At 40.0% G+C, this 19,723-nt stretch overlaps 1 pseudogene; it reads right to left on the reverse strand.

The window, feature by feature from the left end:
- Window positions 1–335: 335 nt before the first annotated feature.
- On the reverse strand, window positions 336–933 carry LOC143274296 (elongin-B pseudogene; annotated as a pseudogene).
- Between the last annotated feature and the right edge of the window lie 18,790 nt (window positions 934–19,723).

Consider the following 19,723-nt stretch of genomic DNA (forward strand, 5'->3'; position numbering starts at 1 on the left):
TTTGTTCTCTGACATGGACAGAGAATTATACATCCAGAAAAGGCAGAAGACCAAGCCTCGGAGACAAGAAAAGTAGCTGCTTTATACACTCTGGATGAAAGAGGCCTAAGGTTGGGAGTCTGTTAAATGGGTACTTTATAGGGACCCTCCCCACAGTGGTCTTATTTAGACACCCACCCCATGCCTTCCTTCCAATTCTCCTCTCAGTGTTTTCTTAGGAGCAGGAAGCCACCATCACAGGAAACCCACTTTTCGCTTTTCTAAATTACCAATGTCCCCCTCACTCTCTTTCACTTTGAACCTGTCTTTGTGACCCCAAAACTTATTTCTTTTTTTTTTTTTTTTTTTTTTTTTTTTTTTTTTTTTGACAGCCAAATCATCTTTATTGAGAGAATGGGTCTCTAGGGGAATGATGGGCCTGGGGCCCTCACTGCACAGCTTGTTCGTTGGCGCTGCCTCCAGAATCTGAAGGTTCTGGAGGGCTGGAGAAGGGCTCAATGTGCAGGGCTTCAAAGGCATCATCTGCACCGAAGGCCAGGCCCACTGTGGCTGGGGCATGTAACCATGCTGTCTGGCTAGTGAAGCCACACTCGCCCAGAGTTTTTGTGTCATCAAGGAGCTGGTCATCCTTGTACAGCCGCTGCTCTTCTGGAGGCCGCTGGAGGATGCGTTGGACAACACGCTTTAGCTGGAGCACGGTACTCGTCTCCTTGGCTTCCATGAAGATGGTGGTCTTGTGGCGGCGGATCATGAGAAACACATTCTCTGAGATCCTCTTTGAAGCGCCAACTCTGATTCTCTTTCTGGCGAATTTACAGGAGCCACGGGGGAAAAAGTGAGCCATCCTTTCTTCAAAGACAACTCCCAGGCCCAGTCGGGAATGCTACAGCTATTGCTCGCGATCCTGCTATACACGTCTTGTGTCGATCTTGCTGCAGGCTGTCATCATGGTAGCACAGAATGTTTACAGAGATGAAACACTGGAGAATCTGCCTTCTAATTCTAATGCTTAGAATTTCTGTGAACTTGAATTGGACTATGCTCCCATTCTTGAGAGGGTTGTAGCTGGAGAAGATAGTCCAACCCCTGGATTTAGAAAGCTTGAGCCCAAAAAATGCCTTACATTCTTTTGACCATGCTTCTTTCAGGAGACAGCTTGGCTACTCCTAATTACCCTGACTCACAAGCACGCATTCCTTCATCCTTGCTCACCTGTTAGCAATGGGCAGCAAAGCCTGTCCTGATAACTCCTAGGCAACCTTGTCCCCATAAAAATGCCTCAGCTCAGAAATGGAAAGAACTCTGACACTGAAGACACCAGTCAGTTTAGGGGGCATTGTTTTTAAAATCAATTGTATGATATTCTAGAAAGTGAGAGCCCCCTCTAAGAAACAAGCAAGATACACTAAGCAGTCAGGAGGGCTGTAACAACAGAACTCCACCTCACTTCTCTGTTTCCCATTTAACTCCCAAGGCAACTTTAACTCAAAAAACATGTGGAACCTTCTAGACAGCCAACAGACTAAGATGGAATCAGGATTTTTTTTTAATTCTCTCCAGACTATGGATATATAGTATTAGGTAGGTAATTAGCAATTAGTTGGCTTGAAGATCATCCATGATGGATCCCTCCCTCATAATGTAATGGCTTTAGATCCCACCTCCTCGGTTCCTTGTACAAACATTAATTTGCAAACGAAAAACAGTAATCAGTAAAGAGAGAAGAAAATACCGGTATTGACCCTCCTTTGGATTTGAATTATCTTAACCATCAGTGACCCCTTCTACTTGGCATGTCTGCTATTGATAAGCACCCTTTAACAAAGACAGCCAAGCCATCGGAGACCTTCTGTAACAAGAAGCAAATCCTCATGAAGCCTAATTTATAACCTCAGGAGAACAGCTGAAGGCAAAGGTGAACACAGATGTCATACTGAGGAAGACATGTCGGGATGGAAAGGGTAACTCCACCCTCACATGATGTGTGCTTTATACCCCAGAAGCCTCCTCCTGGATGCAGGTATTTACAGACCTTCACTGCTAAGCCTGCCTGTTTTCTGAGTTTTAACTCAGAAAGTGTAATTTTTGTCTTTTATACCTCCCTTTTGGACACTGGCCAAAATCCTCAACCTGCTTGCCTGGACACCTCCCCCACACCGCTGTTTGAAGGTTTCCAAGGCTCCCAGCAACTTTCCTGACATCTAACTCAGAAAGCTCAAACCTCAAGGTTTTCTCTTTGCCTCTCCCCAGCTCCCACCTCCCAGCAGCAGCCAAGATCGCCAGCTTCCGTGCTCTTTTTTCTCTCCAACTCCAAATGCGTTTGTCCTCGTGTTTCTTTTTGAATTTATTTTAAAATATCTTATTTCAAGACTAAGAACCTGAAAAAAAAAAAAAAAAAAAAAAAAAAAAAAAAAAAAAAAAAAAAGGCGCCTGCATGGCCTGGTAGTGAAAAGAGAAGCATAACAGGGAGAATCGTGCAGACCCGTGCAGACCCGTGCAGACCCGTGCAGACCCGTTCGGCGTCTTCACTTGCCACGTCAGTGTCTGCAAGCCCCTGTGAGCCCTGCCTATGCTTTCTTGGGGCCCTGCGCTTTTCTGAAGAGGAAACAGATAGGGAACGGATGTGGGGGAGAGAGGAGGTAGGGGGAGCAGCTGGGAGGAGTGGAGTGAGGGGAAACTGTGATTGAGATGTATTATATGACAGAAGAATCTATTTTCAATATTTTTTTAATTAAATAAGTAACTTTTTTTAAAAAATAGGAGAATGGCCTGGGGAGAAAGACTTCCGCTATTGACAAAAGCTGCCTGGCCTCGTTAGGGTCAGCATCCTTCTCAAATTCGGTGTTCTAACAATATACTGTAAAACTGATAATGATTTAAAAAATTAATTTTTGCTGGAGAAATTGGTTTTTGTAATGATTAACCCTAACTGAAATTTTTAACCTAAAACATGCACCTATTTTCTACTCAAAAACTTTTACGCTTCTAAAGGTAATCAGATATCTTTTATCTTAAGCACTATATGAGAAAGCCTAGCTCCTTTTGTTAGCTTCAGAGTTACCTTTTATTAAGGAAGAAAATCAAGTTTGTGTGTAATTAATTCGATGGCTGCAATATGAAAAAAAAAATGGTCCCTATTTTCCCATATGCTAAAATAAAGTCAGAAAAATGTTCCACTTCATCTAGCCGAGAGGCTGATAATCAATCCAAGTTTTTAAAAAAGTGGGGCAAAGAAAATACTTGAGTTCTACAAGCAAGATCTATTCAATGCCAAGAAAACAGCAAAGTGAAATCATTGTTACTTTTTTCATTGCTTTACATAGATCATATTTCTTCTACACAATTCAAAATGTTGATCCATAGCATTTTGTATTTTGCTTTACCTAAAATGTTTTCTAATTTGTTATGAGCTTTTCACCAACATTTCCTTTTTTTATTATTTGTGTGTGTGGTGCTGTGCATGGAACCCAGGGCCTCACACATGCTCAACTCTACCTCTGAGCTGTGTCCCCAGCCCCATCAATATCTTTAACAATGTAAGTTTTCCGTTCTGTGACTTTCATAATATGCTTAAACCTTCGCTATTTGAAGATGTTTACATTACTTCAATTTTTCATTAATTAACATTTAAGTGTGTGTGTGTGTGTGTGTGTGTGTGTGTGTGTGTGTGTGTGTGTGTGTGTTTAGGATCATTCTCAAGATTGTAACTGATGGATTTAAGATTATTGACATTTGAGGCTATTGATATCCATTGATTTGTATCTTCACTGGTAAAAAATGAATGAGTTCATTGGAGACCTTGAGTAACATGGAGGAAAAATATGGAGGATCATAAAATATTTATTTGAAATCTCTTTTCTGATGTGAAGTTAAGTGGCATCTCGTTTAACTTTGCATTTCTGTACCAGAAATACTTACATCTTTCACTAGATTTGTTCATCTGTTTTTCTCTTTGGGATAACCTCAGACCTCTTATTTTCGAGCTCTCAGACATGGTTTCTACACTCTTCCTAAAAATTACCATCTTCAGTTACTTTAGGTAAACAGATCTCAACAAAACTCTTGGGCGTTCTGGGTCAGTCAGCATATTTGTCTCAGGTGCTATTGAGAATTTTACAGGAATGTATGACCAGCAATATTGGCATAACCCTGTGAATGTGGGTGTATGAGTGACAGAGTTTACACATTTGTCATCAGTGAACATCAGCTTAGCTTCAGTCTCTCCCAAAACCGAAGAACCACTGACTTATACCACAATAGCAAGATAACTAATGAATGAAATATATTTTCTTCCTTCAATTCATATTCTATTATCTCATGTTGTCCTAAAAGTTTCCTTAACCGTTATTGCCATCCATAGAGTAAAACTCCCCAAATTAAGAAGTAATAATCTGTTGGGCAATGGAGGTACACACCTTTAATCCCAGCCCTCGGGAGGCAGAGCCTGGCGGATCTCTGTGAGTTCAAGGCCAGCCTGGGCTACCAAGTGAGTTCCAGGAAAGGCGCAAAGCTACACAGAGAAACCCTGTCTCAGAAAAAAAAAAAAAGAAGTAATAATCCATTTGCATCACTAGTTTATATTTTCCCTAATATATGTCTAGATGTAGAGAATTTGATACAGTGGTTTGGTTTTTATTTTATTATATCATTATTATTATTATTTATTATTATTATTATTAACTAACCCAATTCATCCTCCCAGATTGTGGATTGAAAGTTGGATAGAAGACTATAAATCAGTGTAGAAAATAATTTTGCCAAATTTCAGTCTCAATCAGCCTCATTGAAGTTCACCCTTTTGTTGGCCTAAATATATTGACATGACATTTTTTTAACTTCTTAAGAGTTTATTTTAAAGGCTCAATGGGCTTCCTGGGTACCAAACTACTTTATAAGATACTTCTGATGATATATACTAAAATAAATTAACAACATATGGAATCAATGTTCCCTAAAAATATCTGTGTTTTTAAAGTTAGAGAGGGGGCAAGAAGAGGTGGTGGGCAGAATGATTGGAGTTTAGCAAATCCAAAATTTTTGAAAACTTGTTCCAGATGCCTGGTGAGCCCCCTGGTGTCCCTAAGTTTCACCCAAGCCTGCTATAAATAAAGATAATTATAAACAGCAATAAAGTAAGGTTAAGGAGGTATGCAGTGGCTCTTAGAGGAATGAGAATTAACTCTGGACTGAACTGCACCACAGACAACAGAGGATATTGTCAATCATGAATAGAAGTATAATCTTTTTTAATATGCCAACATGGAAGAAATGGGAAAATAACAGAACAACTTCACACACAAACATCACAACAGCCTGCATTTCATCCTAGCATCCAGAAGCGCCATTGTGTAGCCAGCGGCTCTTAAGATAGGGTGATAAATCTCCCATTCAAGATGTCTGGAAACCATGTTTGGCTATCACCATGGCTGAGAAGAACTTCTACCTCTTATAGGCCAGCAGCCAGGGATAGTTACCATCCTGGAGTTCTGTTTCTCTAAATAGCCATGGTGTTTCTAGCACTTCGCCATCCCTCGGGGGTCCTCAAGTGCCCGGCCAGCTTTCTTTCCGTCCCTCGCAAACTCCAGATATCTTACCTTTGTGTCGTCTCTCTACAGTTTCCCTACTTAGAATTAGTTATCTCTCCTCTTCAGTTACCCACTCCTCACCTTCCCCACTAGAAAGACGTTTTTCCAAATCTTTCCTCAAGGACCAACCTCCCGAGTAAAGTTTTTAACCTCCTCTCAATATCATTTAATAGCCTCACCCACATTATTTCATATTTCCTTGATCATATAGAGGATATTCTATCTTAAGAAAATCTGCAGGATTAAATTCTGCTGATTATTTTTATCAGGGTTGTGATTGGGTAGACTAAGCTGTAGTTGAACACTTTATTTGACTTTATGAAGATAGTTTTGCCATGTGTGCTCACACACACTCATATGTGTGGCTATAAATGTGGACAGAGGGGAGTTAATAGAGACACCTTTGTACAGACACACCAACGCCATCTTCATTTGAGGATGCTGCTGCCTGAGGCCCTTGCTGCCGGGGCTGCTTCTTACTTACCTCCTATTGAGGTTTAGAGTGCACCCAGGAAGAGTCAACATGGAAAAATATTATCAATGCTTCTTCAGGGAAATAATTCCCAGACTCATTGGCTGGAAGACATAAACTATACATCTGGACCACAGCAAGCTTCAGAGTGACTATGGAGAGTTTCAGCTTTTAAGGCAGCGAGAGTTATACTAGAAAGCATGCTTCAGAAGAGCCCGTTATGGGCTTCATAGGAAAAGACATAAGGATTTAGTTGAAAAATAAATAGCTTTTACCAAAGGTAAATACACATTTCCAACATCCTCATTGTCTGCCATGTTGGAGCTGTGATATGTGCAGGGGGCCCTGAGGTCTTGTCACTGTCCTAAACAATCTTGACCTGTGTGTAATAATTCCGGTGTCCATATGTGTTTGTGTAAGTGCTTCAAAGAGAAACAGCTCTATGTCATACATGTTCCCACTTTAAATTTTTAAAGAGTACTTTTAATTCTTGAAAAAAATACATCTTGTTTTGTATATACTAGGGTTTTTTAATGAATTAAAAAGCACTAGTCACAATAAACAAATAAATAGCTTTAATTTAATTTAGGGTTGATATCGCCTTGTGGTAATGTCTAGTACTCAGCCTTTGCCTGAAGAACACTCAGCCGATGAATGGCGATGTCTCCATCTCTGAGGGTTTCTCTGGGTATCTGCCAGAGTGCTGTGCATTAAGGTGGCTGCCACCATGATCAGACTCATAGTCTCTCAGCCATTCCTTCCAGCCTTATCATTGGTGCAAGATTAAAAGCCCAAGCTATCCAAAACTTAGCCTCAGAACAAAGAGAAAGTACACCCGCAGGGACAGGTGAGAGCTTTTGCTGACACTTTCTCCATACCCATAGATTTATGATGAAAATTAGCAATAAAATGATCTCTTGTCAATAGAAGTACTGCAAACAACACCAGTGCTTTCTCTAGCTGTAGATCCATAGCTATTCCATGAAGATAACAAATGCAAAAACTGGCAAGGGATCTTGAAAACCATCTCCAATTCTATCACACAGAAACCATCACTGAGAATCTTGGTTCAGAGTCACCCAGAGTTCGCATATGTGAATTCACGCAGAGATACATATATAGCCTCCAAGATAAAACTAAAGAGCACATTCAGCCTTCAATCCATTTTGTTATTTAATATGTTAGGACATTTATATGCTCAGCAGAAACTGAAAATAAAGAGGTCCATCTATATTACCACTTTTTGATTTTTCTTAATATTCCACTAAAAAAAATGTCTCAAGATTTGCACAAACATAGTGCCACTTGGTGTCTAGACTTTTCTCAATGATTCACTCTTTCCTGGAATCCTGTGGCTGGCACATTTGTACATACACTGTAGGCATTTCACTGCTGCTTGTGTGTGTGTGTGTGTGTGTGTGTGTGTGTGTGTGTGTGTGTGTGTGTGTGTGTGTAAAGTCCAAGACTGAAATCACTGTCTCTTGCTACAGTGGCAAAATCATTTTAATTTACATTGCCAAGTGCATGCCTCCAGAAGCCATAGCAATCACTGTCCAATCAGAAACTGCTTAAGGAGAAATCACTTATGATTTTAAAAATGTTATTAACATAGTTTGGGAATATAGTCGACTCCCAGTTTTGAGACCACTTATGTGAATATATAAGTTGTATAAAATTGTAACTTTAGCATTGTGGCTCTCTCTCTCTTTCTCTCCCTCTCTCTCTTTCAAGGGCTAAGGATCCTGAGGGAGGAGCTTGTGACAGATTAAGAAGAGGAAAAAAGGAAGGTTTATTATTTTCCTTTAAGATGAGAACTAAAATAGAGTTTCTGTCTCTAGTCATTTTTACAGTTTTCATTCTGAACCAGCTCTAATAAAAATGTTCAGAACTTTCCTCACAGAGCCAAGGAGAAAAAGCAGTTTTCTCTCTGGTTTTAAGCAGTTCTCAAAAACACATCACTGAATTAGGTTTTAAGGTGAAATTTAATTTCTGTATCAGTGTCTGATGATGCACGTAATTGGGAATCTTGGATAGGTTGTCCATTACGGTGATAGTTAGGGTGGAAGGACTGGGAAGATGGCTCAGCTGGTAACATGTTAATGGGCGAGCATGAAGGTCTAAGTCCAGGTCTGCAACACCCATGCAAGACCTAAGAGTGGCAGTGCCCAAACCTGTGCCCCTAGTAACGGGGGAGGTGCAGATGAGTGGTATCTGAAACTCTTTGGCCAATCAACTGAGTTGAAGAAATGAGCTTCAGTTAGAGACTGTGACTCAAAAAGAGAGGAAAGCTGCCCAAAGTCAAACCTCTGTCCTGTACATGCACAAGTAGAGACGTGTGTGTGTGTGTGTGTGTGTGTGTGTGTGTGTGTCTGCACACAGAAATGCACACACCCACATTAGCAAGTGTAACACACACACACACACACACTATGGTTGGATATATTTAAAAAGAAAAATCAACAATTTAACCATTAAATAAATTTATTTGGGTTATGAATTTAAAACAGCAGAAACCATATAGGTTCATAGACCAAGCAAATAAGATTATTTTGGCAATTCTCATCAATGCCATTTTGATAACATTAACAAGATAACGTTAACTGTGATGTCCAATTATTTCATTGCAAACACCTAAGCACTCTCTCATGGTAAAGCATTTTAAGGAATAAGTTGCATAAAAGTCAAGACAAGGGAGGAATGAATTCCTTCTCCCTTCACACAGAACAGGAAAGAGCGTGCTGAGAAAGCAGACAGCAGGAAAAACAAGGAAACCGAACACACAGGACTGCAGCCCACAAGACATGAGGTCATCCCTTGAGGTCTCATAGAAAACTAAGAGATGCTTTTGTGGAACAGACTCATACCACAGCTCAATCTGCCATCCGCATGCTGGTCTGCTTCTGAGAGGCCCTGTGCGGTCACTCTGGAACAGTACTGGAAGAATGAGAGAAACACATTTCAGGAACTACTTGCTATCTGCAGCAATGGAAAGTTTATGTGAAGGAAGGACAAACGAAAGCAGTTCTGTTGTTAGAAGTGGATGCCCTGAGCAAATGGCTCCTGGACTCTGTGAAAATGCTCCAAGAATAATATTCTCTTTGCATTTGACAAGCAGAACATGTACATAGCAAAAACAGTAACATTATAACAAAAATAACACGATAAAAAAATCAGATTTCTTATGTTGGGCAAATTAAGACTTATTTAAAGGCCCGTTCAAAAGTCAAAATAGATGAAATCATCCATCCGTATGCAAATTTTCTTTCATAATCACTGGTGGTTCATTATTCTATTTAGTTTTCATTCTCTTGCTGACAAAAACAGAAAGGTGGACATCTAAGAAACCTTCTAGTTTAATGAGCCTCAAAATTTGTCAAATAAAGTAAAATTATAAACTTTATCCCTCATTTAATTACTTGAAATCCTGAAACGAACGAGCATGCAAAAGGCGCACACCCCTTACAGCTGCTGGAAGTAAGAAGCAGAGGATCCCAACTCTGTGTCCAGCCCCACAGGCTCAGCAACTGCGGAAGCTGTGAAGATGGCCCCGTTCCAAAGGGGTCTTTTCCTTCTAAGGCAGGAGTGAGGCTATTCAGGAGCATCTGGAGAATCTGGGAAATGTCTCAGTCACCTGCCAAGGTCCTGAACACTTCCTAGACAGCTAATGATAGCAACAAGTAAGCACCAGGATGTCCCCCATCTCACATCCTGTGCCTCACCTGGTCTGAGGACGGGACAGGAAATGATTGCTTTGGGATGTAAGTGGTAGGTGATGAGTAGTAATGCTGATAACCACCCACACATCTTTAAACAGCTTTTAAAAAAAAAATGATGCCTGACCCCAATTCAAGGAGAAAAGGTCTAGGCTAGCACTTCCTTTAAGAAACCAACAAATGTTTGGAAAACATTTGAATTATAAACATGATGTAAAACCATAACCATGCCGAATCCAGGTGCTTGGAGACATGGGCGTCAAGCCAGTCTCTTAGAATCTTTGTGTAGACTGCTGGAAAGACCTATTTCCCTGAAAATATACAGCCCATTGACTCAGGAGTTATCTGTCCACTACATAGATGAATGGGAACAAAGTTTAAGACGTCAAAGTATTTGAAAAACACGTTTTACTGATTTGGAAAGAAGTTAACCAACACTGGCCCACCCATTTCCATCTACTGAGGAAAGCGACAGCGAGTCGTGGGTTAGAAGCAGAAAGGGTTTCCTGCTGGTCTTCTCATTACTTCTGCGAAGCTGCTTATGAACACATAAAATGACTTTTCAACACGCTCAGGAAATCAGCAATGTGTTAATGAGCACCTCTCTACCCCACTTTCCTGGGCTACATTCCCTTTCTCCGCTATACTCACAATAGCTTTTATATTCCACCCTCTTTTTTCTTTCTTTTTTTTTTCTGAAACTTAGGTATTTTATCAACTCACTCACTGAGAGATGACAGGACAAGCTCCAGACGTTTTGCTACTCCGGAGTTAGTTGTCTCTCAGTAGAAGAAAAGACTTAGCCAGTGAGATGAAGGACAGTGGAGGGAAGCTAAGCCTCAGCCAAACAAAAGCAGAGATATATGGAAATGAGCACTCTCAAGAGTCTACAAACCCTGACTATGTAAGTCACCCCCCACTTCTCCTAAGCTTAAAATGGGTGTCTTGCTATTAGCGTTCCTAATGTCTCCTTGTCACCGCCATACTAAGTTAATAAGTAACAGTGACAAAAATAACTTTAAGACCCAGAAGGAAAAAACACTTTTCACTGAGACATTCACAAGTTTCACCCACAGAAGATCTTAAAACAGCAAGAGGAAAAGGGAAAAAAGATCTTGTCTACCCATTATATCAACAAAGTCCTAAGTCCACTAAGAAATCCTTTGAGTTTAGTAAGTTCCCTTAAACCTCCAAAGTAGTGATGTGATGACCAATCTTAGTGGTCACCTTGAATGCACCTGGAATTCACTAGAAGCCCACACCATTCCCAGTTAGCTTTCTCGGTCTTGGGCTTGTAGATCAAGATGTAAGCTTTCCCACCTACCTGCCAGCTGCCATGACCCACTATGATGGTCATGGACTCTAATCCTCTGAAGCCATTAGAGTCCAAATTAAATATTTTATTTTATAAGTTGCCTTGGTCATGGTGTTCTGTCACAGCGTTAGAAAAGTAACTGAGAGAAACAGTAGATCTGCAGAATGCAATGTTAATTAAATTATAGTAGTCACCTATTTGACTAATATGATCTATATTCGTCTCACAAATTTTAATTGAATGTAATGGCTGAAAACTTACTTTTAATGCAAGTCTTTTCAGAATGACTTCTTCAAGGAAACGATTGCCAAACACCTCACTGTGAAGCAGCTGCTCAGTCTGCTCTCCAGAGAGCAACAAATAAACAGTTCTCACGAACATGGCTGTCAAGTTACATGTCAAAGCTTGTTTTTCCGAGGACATTTTTTAAACCACACAGCCTTAAGAAGTTGTTTAATTTTAGTTATTTATAGTCTTCTTGTCATTGCTTTTCATACTTTACTCTCAAGTCTCTTAGTGAGCGCTCAATAATTGTTTGCACTTCAGTTGGAAGAGATGAAAGTAATTACTGTTTAATAAATTTTAGATAAAATTTTAAATAAAAATTTATTATTTATTTAAAATAATAAAATTAAAGACATTTTAAAAGAACAAATCTCATCATTTCCCCCCAGTGTTTTACTCAAATGTTTCGTATTTTTCATACCATTTCCATAAACAATCATTCATTCGCCAACTCCCACGCACCTGCCTGTATTCTTCTAAAGGGACGTTTTCATTACCCACAATCTATACTATAAGATGACATCTTAAAACCATTCCATGTTGATTTTCCTCTGCAAATGAATTCATAATAATTTCTCAAACTTAATGATGCTAAGTTGACTGTGTTCACCTTTGATTCACACCACCATGCTAGAACTACTTTCTCATGGGGATGAAAGGAGCCTCAGACTTACACAATATTTAAATCAAGAAACACATTTCCATAATAACGTGTCAAGCCATTGTTCTGGGAAAGCAAGTTTTTTTGTTTGTTTTTTTGTTTTGTTTTGTTTTTTCAGTAAATAGCACTGTAATCCTGCTGTGCAACAGCACAGGCTAATATGGGATACTTGAACGAACACAAAAGAAAAGCTTTGTTGAAGAAGCATAGAGCAATCTCTACAGCTAATACAATAGTCTTCCCTGCAGTTTCCGGAAACTACCACTTTTGTCCCTACTTTTCCTTCATTGAAAATACACTATGTTCTGATTACAGTTTCTCCACCCCAGCTCTTCTGAGATTCTCCCCTCACCTCCTCCCTCTCCTTAGAAAACAAACAAGCATCTAGAGTATAAGAATAAAATAAGATAAAAACAAAGACAACCAAACTGGGATAGAACAATACAAACAAACGGAAGGGAAAAGAACTATGAAAAAGGTCAAGAAACACACACAGAGACAGAGACATTCACGTTCATACACACTCAAATCCCACAAAAACAAAAAACCAGAAGCCATGAAAGGACCTGAAAGATTAAAAAAGAAAAATGTCCTGGGTTGGGGGGTGGGGGAGAGATGCCATTTAGATTGTTTTGTGTTGACCATCTACTGCTGGGTATGGGGTCTGACTTTAAGAGTGGTTTGTATTCCAAGTGAGACTCCATTGAATTCTCATTTGCAAGCAGTCATCAATTGGAGATAGCTTCTGGGTTAGGGATGGGAGCTTGTGTCCACTTCTTTCAGCACTGGGACCCCATCTAGCACAGACCTGTACAATCCCTGTGCATGCTGCCACAGTCTCTGTGAGTTTATATGCACATTGGTCCTGCTGAGTTTAGAAAGCCTTGTTTCCCTGGTGTCCTTCCTCCCCTCTGGCTCTTAAAATCTTTCCACCTCCTCTTCGTCAGGGTTCCCTGAGCCCTCAGGGAAGAGATTTGGTGGAGAAATCCCACTTAGAATTGAGTGTTCCAAGGTCTCCCACTCTATGCACTGTCTGGCTTTGTTCCCATCCACTGCAGGAGGAAGGACGCTTCTCTGATGATGACTGAGTGAGAGACAGTATTAGAATACAGCAGAATGTCATTAGGAGTCATTTTATTGCTACATTCCTTTATCAGAATAACCGTATTTATCTTATCCCCTGGATCCCCAGCCTATTTGGTGCACAGGTTCTTGACCACCTGGGCAGTACTGGGTATAGGCTGTACCTCATGGAGCGGGCCTGAATTCCAATCAGATACTGGTTGGTTACACCCCCAAGCTTTGTGCCACCGTTGCACTAGCTCATAGTACAAGCAGGTCATCGTTGTAGATCACAGGATCTGTAGCTGGGCTAGTGTTTACCTTTCCCCTCTGGTAGTCTGCAGAGTACCTTCCAGTGCCATTGACACTAGTCCATAAGGGTGAAGGCTCTAGGCAAGCACCAGCCCAAATTCTTTGTGTTCAGTGAGTTGTGTCCTGCCTTTAGCAACAGGGCCTTACCATCAGTTAGTGAAGAGCAAACAATAGCCTTGGCAATAACCTTGTTTGGGGTTCCCATGGGAACCTTTTGGCCAACTACTCAATTAGATGTACCCCATCCCTGGTACAGGGAGCTTCATTTGGCAATGACCTACATCCAGAAAGGGCTCTGTCCCCAGTGTAATTTAGATTGTATATTAATATATTAGGAAACTTCTTACTTTTTCAGGCCAGTAATGTTTAGTTTTACTCTAGGTCTCTGGACTATCTGGTCTCTGGTTTTTGGTCACCCAAGCAATGCTGAGTATGGGTTCCATCACATGGAGTGAGCCTTAAGTCAAATGAAACAATGGTTGACTATCCCCACAAGTTTTGTGCCACCATTGCCCTGGCATATTTTGGAGGCAGAATTGATTGTAGATCAAAGGTTTTGTGCCTACATTGGTGTTTATTTTCTCTTTGGGTAGCATGCAGAGTACATTCCCATATCAAGGACATCAGAACATAGAGGAGAAGGTTTGATGCAGGCACCAGCTCAACCTCTCCTTGTTCAGTGGGATGTGTGGGTACTGTCTCCAGCAATGAGACTTTGCCATCCATTTGCAGAGAGCAAACTATTATCTTGTCAACAGCCTGAATTGTTTGAAAATTCCCATAGGAACCCTTTGGCCAACAACCCAACTGGATGTAACCCAGTCCTGGTACTGAAAGCTTTGGTGACAAAAGATAGACAGTTGGTACTCCATCTTCCTAATTATTTCGGAACTTCATTAGGATCACCTTCATATATTTTAGAAAGTTTCCACTGTATTAGGTTTCCATAACACCCCTCAAATCCAGCTGACCTCCCTACATTCCTTCCCTCAACCCCACCTTCCCCTCCCGATCTGATCCTCCCATTCCTGTCCCCTCTGTTCCCAGTCCACCCATAAAAATATATTTTATCCAACCCCAGACACTTCCTCTGTACTTAACCTCTCTGCGACTACAGATTGTAGGTTGGCTATCATCTATTTAATGGCTAATATCCACATATAAGCAAATACACACCATATCTATCATTCTGGGTCTGTCTGAGTTACCTCACTCAGGATGAATTTTTCTAGTTCCATCCATTTGCCTACAAATTTCATGTCATTTTGCTTAACAACTGAGTAATGATCATTGTGTAAATGTAACACATTTTGTTTATCCATTCTTTGTTTGGTGGACAACTAGGTTGTTTTCATTATTTTGCTATTATAAATAGAACAACAATGAACATGGTTTAGCAAGTGTCTGTGTAGTACATTGAAGCATCATTTGGGCATATACCATCCAGAATGGTATAGCTGGATCTTGAGGTAAATCAATTACCAACTTTCTGAGGGCCACCATACTGATGTCCACAGTGGCTGTACAAGTCTGCACTCCCACCAGCAATGGGGGAGTGTTCCCCTTCCTCCACAACCTTGCCAGCATGCAATATCACTTGCGTTACTGATCTTAGCCATGCTGACAGGTGTAAGATAGAATCTCAAAGTAGCTTTGATTTGCATTTCCCTGATGGCTGAGGATGTTGAACATTTCTTTAAGTGTTTCTTGGCCATTGGAGTTTCCTCCATTGAAAACTGTCTAGATCTCTACCCCGTCTTTTGATTGGATTATTTGGGGTTTTGATTTTAGTGTCTTGAATTCTACTCCTCTTGAGTGTGCTTACTTCTTTTTGTTCTAGAGCCTTTAGGTGTGCTGTTAAGTTGCTAGTGTGAGTTCTCTCTAATTTTTTTTTTATGGAGGTACTTTAGTGTTATGAACTTTCCTCTTAGCATGTCCCATAAGTTTGGATATGTTGCATATTTGTTTTCGTTCAATTCTAGAAAGTCTTTAATTTCTTTCTGTCTGTCTTGAACCATTCTTTCATTTAGTAGGGAGTTGTTCAGCTTCCATTAGACTGTAAGTTGTTTTCTGTTGTTTCTGTTGCTAATATCCAGCTTTAATCTGTGATGATCTGATAAGATGCAAGGGTTATTTCAAGTTTCTTGTGTCTGTTGAGACTCTTCTGTGTTTGCATGAAATGTTCTGTAAATATCTGTTAGGTCCATTTGGTTTATGACATCTGTTAGCTCCAACATTTCTCTGTTTAGTTTGTATCTAGATGACCTGACTATTAATGAGTCTGGAGTATTGAAGTCTCCCACTATCAATGTGTGAGGGTCAATATGTGATTTTAAACTGTAGTAGTGTTCTTTTACAAATGTGGCTTCCTTTGTGTTTGGGGCATAGATGTTGAAAATTGAGACATCATCTTGGTGGGTTTTTCCTTTGATGAGTGTGTAGTGTCCTTCCTCATCTCTTTTGATTAGTTTTGGGTTAAATTCTATTTTGTAAGATGTTGAAATGGCTACACCAACTTGCTTCTTAGGTCCATTTGCTTGGTATATCTTTTGCCAACCCTTTACCCTGTGGTAATATCTATCCTTGATGTTGAGATGTATTTCTTTTATGCAACAGAAGGATAGATCCTGTTTTTGCATCCATTCTGTTAATCTGTGTCTTTTTATTGGGGAATGGAGACCACCAATGTTGAAACATATTAATGACCAATGATTGTTGATTCCTGTTGTTTTGTTGGTGGTGGTGGTTGTGGTGGTAGTGTGTGTGAGTGTATGAGTGTGTGGGGAGGTGGGGGGCTGTTTCTCTTCTTTTGATTTTTCTGGTCTGAGATTATTTATTCCCTGTGTTTCCATGGTTGTATTTAACCTCCTTCGGTTGAGGTTTTCCTACTAGCACCTCCTGTATGGCTGGATTATAGATATTGTTTAAATTTAGCTTTATCATACAATATCTTACTTTCTCCATCTATGGTGATTAAGGGTTTTGCTGAGTATAGTAGTTGGGGCTGGCATATGTATTCTCTTAGAGTCTGCAGCACATCAGCCCATGCTCTTGTGGATTTTAGGGTCGCTATTGAGAAGTCAGGTGTGATTCTAGTAGGTCTGCCATTATATGTTACTTGGTCTTTTTCCCTTGCAACTTTTAAAATTCTTTGTTCTCTGTTTAGTGTTTTGATTATTATGTGGCCAGGGGACTTTGTTTTCTGGTCAAATCTATCTGGTGCTCTGTATGCTTCTTGTACCTTTTCAGGCATCTCCTTGTTTAGGTTAGGAAACTTTTTTGTCTACAACTTTGTTGAAAATATTTTCTTGGCCTTTGAGCTGAGATTCTTCTCCTTCATCTATTCCTATTATTATTAGATTTGGTCTTTTCATAGTGTCCCCAATGTCTTGGATGTTTTGTGTCAAGAGTTTTTTAGGTTTAACACTTTCTTTGACAATGTATCCATTTCTTCTATCATATATATTATATCATAAGGCCTACTGTGGTAGAGTCGCTGTGCTCTAATGGAGACATGTTGTTCTAGTTGTTATTGATTGTGGTTTTATGCTGGTATATAGACATCTGGAATTGGGATGATTATAGGTCTAGGTACTGGTTTCTGGTTTTGTCTTTGTTGGGTTGGTGTTTTGTTCCTTGATTTCTGTTTCCTTTCTGAGTTTTCAGGAAAGTGTGGAGTCTGTGTGATGCCTGGGAGGAAATTTTCTGTAGGCCTGACAGGTGTGACCACTGGGGATTCCAGGTAAAGTGTGTTTCTGGGTATTGGAAGCTGATAGTTAAGAATGGGAATAGGCTGGGGATCTGAAGGGGGTTCACAGGAAGGAGAGAGCAGAGTGCTCAACCAGGATCTGCTCATTTTGTCTCCTTAGTATCAAGGGAGAGGATAGAGAAAGGTCACCCCTAGAAAGTCTGTTATAGCACTAGGGATGAGTGTCCTGCTTAGGTGATGTGTCCATAAGGAATGCCTGATGGTGTTGGAGGCTGTAATACTGGGATGAGTTGGCGGAAAGAAGGTTGAAGGAAATGATAATTTGTGCTCCATTGGAGGTGGAGATGTGGGGGTAGGGATGAGACTGGGGGAATTGGGATGGGAAGAGCCAAAGGAGAAGTGAAAATCTACAGTCAACCTACCTGTTTCCTGGGCAGGCGTGGGCTTTGGGTTAGCAGGGGGTGCCTGCTGGATTTGGAGACTGGGATAAAAACAAGTGAGGGAAGGTGCTGGGAGGGAGAGATCTGTGGAATCCATGGGTGATGTGAGCAGAGGGGAAGTGAATGCAGCAGGCATTCTGTTGCAGGACTGGGGGGTGAGACTCAGGAAGCTTCTACAGTATTGGATTTCTATAAGATCCCTCAAATGGCCTTTAATTTTAGCTGTCCCTTCTCACATTCCCTCCCTCCTTTCTCTTTTCCCTCCCCATACCCATTTAATCCTCCTGTTCCAGTTGCCCCCCCATCCATCTTTATGGATTATATTTCCCCTTCCTAGAGAGATCCATCCCTCCCCCAAGCCCTGCACTCTATAACTAATCCCTATGGTTATATGGATTGTAGCTTGTTTATCGAAGACTTAATAGGTAACACAAACATATACACAAATACAGATCATATTTGTCTCTTTGGGTCTGGGTTTACCTTGCTCAGGATGATTTTTATTAGTTCCATCCATTTAACTGCAAATTTCAGAATTTCAAATTTTTAACAGCTGAGTAATATTCCCTGTGTAAATGTACCACATTCTCTCTATCCATTAATCTGCTGCTGTCAGAGAAATGAACATGGTTGAGCAAGTGTCTCTGTAGTAGGATGAAGAGCCTTTGGGTATACGCCCAAGTGGTATAGCTAGATCTTGAGGTAGATTTATTCCCAGCTTCCTGTAGAACTGCCACAGTGATTTCCATAGTGGCTGTACAAGTTTTTATTCACACCAGCAAAGAATGAGTGTTCCCCTTACTCCACATCCTTGCCAGCATGAGCTTCCATTTGTTTTATTGATCTTAACCATTCTGGTGGGTGTAAGATGAAATCTCAAAGTAGTTCTGATTTGCATTTCCCTGGTAACTAAGGATGGGAGCATTTCTTAAGTAGTTCTCAGCCATTTGTGTTTCTTCTTTGGAGAATTCTCTGTTTAGATTTATACCCCATTTTTAATTGATTTATTGATATCAAGTCTTTTGAGTTTTTATATATTTTAAATATTAACCCTATATTGGATGTATAGTTGGTTAAAAACAAAATTCTTTTCCCATTCTTCAGCCTGCACTTTGTCTGAATGACAGTGTCCTTTGCCATACAGAAGCTTTTTGGTTCATGAGGTCCCATTTACTATTTGTTGCTCTTAGTGCCTGTGCTGCTGGTGTTTTGTTCAGAAAGTCCTTTCCTGTGTCAATGGGTTTGAGGCTGTTTCTCACTTTCTCCTCTATCATCCTCAGTGTATCTGACCGTATGTTGATTCATTTGGAGTCGAGCTTTGTCCAGAGTGGTAATTATAAATCTATTTTCATTCTTATACATGAAGATACCCAGTTTGACCAGCCCCATTTGTTGAAGATTCTTTTTTCCAGTGTGTACTTCTAACTTCTTTGTCAAAACTCAAGTGTCAATAGGTGTGTGGACTTATGACTGGATCTTTAATTCAATTCCATTTATTACTGCGTCTGTTTTTGTGCCAGTACCATGCTGTTTTTATTACTATAGCTCTGTAGTACAATTTAAGATCAGGTATGGTGATACCTCCTCCAGTTCTTTTATTATTCAGAATTATTTTACCTATCCTCCCTAGGTTTTTTGTTTTTCCATATGAAGCCGAAAATTGTCCTTTCAAATTCTGTGAAGTATTGTACTGGGGTTTTGATTAGGATTTCATTGAATCTACAGATTGCTTTTGGTAAAAATGGACATTTTTACTATATTAATCCTACCAATCCATGAGCATGGAAGACCTTTCAATCTTTTAATATCTTCTTTAATCTCTTTCCTCAATATCTTAAAGTTTTTTTATCTATAAATCTTTCACTTGCTTGGTTAGAATTATAAAGGTAGTTTATTCTTTGTGACTATTGTGAAAGATATTATTTCCATGATTTCTTTTTTTTGGTCCATTTGTCATTTGTATATAGGAAGGCTATTGATTTTTGTGAATTAATTTTGTATCCTGCTACTTTGCTGAAAGTGTATGTCAGCTGTAGGGGTTTCCTGGAGAAAAATTTAGGGTCACTCATACATACAATCATATCATCTGCAAATAAAGATACTTAGATCTCTCTTGTTCCTATTTGCATTCCCTTGATTTCCTTCAGTTGTATTAAATAGGTATGGAGA

The sequence above is a fragment of the Peromyscus maniculatus genome, chromosome 7, assembly GCF_049852395.1.
Source record: "Peromyscus maniculatus bairdii isolate BWxNUB_F1_BW_parent chromosome 7, HU_Pman_BW_mat_3.1, whole genome shotgun sequence".
Lineage (NCBI taxonomy): Eukaryota > Metazoa > Chordata > Mammalia > Rodentia > Cricetidae > Peromyscus > Peromyscus maniculatus.